Source organism: Camelina sativa, chromosome 2, assembly GCF_000633955.1.
Source record: "Camelina sativa cultivar DH55 chromosome 2, Cs, whole genome shotgun sequence".
NCBI lineage: Eukaryota > Viridiplantae > Streptophyta > Magnoliopsida > Brassicales > Brassicaceae > Camelina > Camelina sativa.
Window position 1 is genome coordinate 16489735 of NC_025686.1, and position 2866 is coordinate 16492600.

General features: G+C 30.8%; 1 long non-coding RNA gene across 1 annotated transcript; it reads right to left on the reverse strand.

Annotated features, from left to right (window-relative positions):
- Window positions 369–2270, reverse strand: LOC104726737. Its single transcript, XR_758086.2, has 4 exons — window positions 2039–2270; window positions 1197–1833; window positions 948–1091; window positions 369–698 (listed from the first exon to the last, which is right to left on the reverse strand). It is a non-coding gene; the product is annotated as an uncharacterized LOC104726737 (long non-coding RNA).

The following is a 2866-nucleotide window of genomic DNA, read 5'->3' on the forward strand; positions in this document are numbered from 1 at the left end:
AAATTTCATTGTCAATACTTTTTGCAAAAAAATTTTTAAAAAATTTAAAGGTGGAGATTCTGAATATTCGTTTAAAAAAATTAAAAATGAGATTGCGTATGAAAAGGAATAATCGGATAAATTTTAAAATATCTTTAATTTTTTAAAAGTTTGTTACCAAAAATTAAGGATCCGATTTAAAGTACATTTTTGGAAACTGAAATATTGCAATTATCAAAATTTGTGAGGGTAACTGATTAAGAAAATTATAAAGGAACAAATAAATAAAGAGGATTAGATTAAGGAAACGAAAACTAAAGAGAATAAACAATAATGATCCAAACCATAATAAAATTAAAATTAAAAAGTGCTAAAAGTTATTAACGAGAAAGAAAATAAAATTAACTTTATTTATTAAGATATCTTTAAAATTCGTTCTTGACGACGAATTAGGCTATAATTCTCTCCCCAAAATCTTAGTATCATCTGATCACAAAGCTTCATCTCTCAATGGAAGAAGAGGGACTCTTTCTGTATATCTTCTCTTCCTCTATGTATATCTCTCTATTACTATAGTTAAACTTTGAAATTTCAGAGGAGAGTTTGTTTTCAACAAGCCGCTTCGATTCAATTTGATGTATGAATAATTGTTTTTGGTGTCAGCATCTTACATCATGGGTCTTCTTCCTCAGACTCTCACTTGATTCTTCGGCCAATAGCTGATCAAAAAGACAAAACTACTGAATTAAACACTCCTACTTTGATTCACTTCTTAGATGATCGTGATAAAGCAATAAAAACATCCCTTCTAGAAATAAAAGAAAAACTAATTATTCATTAGATAACCGTTATAAAGGAAGAGTAAACAAATATATCATCATTAAACAAAAAAAACAAATTTATCTTAAAAAGTTTATAAAGCAACATCTAAAACATGGATTTTAATTTTAAAGAGTTTTTAAAATAACCTCTTCAAATGACCCGTTGAAAGCTTAAACGATCTATGTAGAAGATCGTTTACAGGGGAGCCAACAATCTCTTAAGCCATATTGTCGAAAAGCATCAATATCATCTGACCAGTTCCATCCATACTTTTCACATGAAGCTTACACCTTTTCAAAACAAAAGGTGATAATTATTAAATTTTGAAACCGCAAAATAGATGTCTATTGTGTAAAGTGAGTAAATCTGACCAAACAAACAAACAACAATCTCACCAGCAGCATTCTCCATTGTCCTAGAAAATAACATTTTCAAAATGTTTTAGATATTTTTTTTTAAAAGAAACCATGGATTTTTGTACCCTGTAAAAGAAAGTTGATGTGAGTATTATAAACATGTGAGATAATTATTATAAGCAGATGTATATTGCCTTCACATCACCGTCTTTCAGGTATGGAGGACCTTCACTTGCATACATCACACGTAGGGATGTTAATTTGGGTAAACCCACCCCATTTAAACCCATCTCATTTAATCCCACCCCATTTAAAAGTATAAACCCATTTAAGCTAATATATATTTGAAACCCATTTAACTATACCCACTTAAATATACATGGCCCTATTTAACCTATTGAACCCATTTAACTATATTCTCTCTTTGAACACATGTTTTACTTGATATTGTCTATGTTTTTGATAAGCTAAGTAGCACGATACAAATCTGAAACATATGTTATGTTTTTGAAACAAATGGAAAATGAGAATATTCTATGACAAAAGCTTCAAATAACAAATATTCTATGACAAAAGCTTCAAACTTTCTTATCATCTTCCGCCGTTAACACCATGACTCATGGCACACTTGAACCTTCAGATCTTGAATCATGTACTCCAGAAGCGGTTCTAGCACCTTCATAGTCAATGATAAACAATACAACAACCAAATCAGTCAAAAGCATCATATTCTAAAATAGCATTCTCATTAGAATCAGACTAAAACATCAAAGCAATAGACTAAGAGATAAACTTCAAAACCCATATGTAGAAAACTGACGATTATCTCAATCAGTCTCAATTTTTTATAAATCCTCCTATCCTAATGTAAGAACTCATACCTAGATCTGTAATGTCGCGACAACCACGAAGCTTGACTCAAGTCAGATTCGAGCAACGAACCAAGGTCATAACCAAAGCTTCATCCTCAAGCTAAAAGACCTCCGATCACAGCGAAGAGCGAGCTTCGTCACGGAATCAAACCGATCGAACATACAAGGCAAGAAAGAGAGGATCTCAGGCTGAGATTCTCAGCTTTGGCATCGAATTGGGGAAAATTGTTTAACCCTAAGACAAAACGGCAACGTTTTGTTTTATGTAACGAAAAAAGAAAACTCAATGGGTACCCGTATGATTACGTAAAAGCCCATTTACTAACTGGGTTTAGTTGGTAAACCCATTTTATTCCATTTAAATTATTTTTGATATATGGGTTTATATGGATAAAATTTTTTACACATACCCATATATTAAATGGGGGTTTTACACCCAAATTAACATCCCTAATCACACGTCTTGTACGGCTTCACATAGTTGAGGAATGTCACGGATTGAGCTACTACTAATTGCTATGGAAAGAAATTTTTATTATTATTATTATGAGGTAAGTTGATTGCTTGATGAGTTAAGATAGCTAATGATACTCTATATTTATAGAGAACTTAGATAATTAGGGTATTATGTTGATCGTTTATTGAAAAACTTGGAGAGAAAGCACAATATCTTAGATACAATAAACTATTTAAATATTTTATTATTATTATTTTAAAGTAGAATGAATGATACCATAGTTTTATGGAAGATTAGAATATATTTGAAGATTGCTTGATCGTTATGATTGAATGATTGTTTATGACTGAATATGATGCAATTCTGTTTAGGAAATAGCC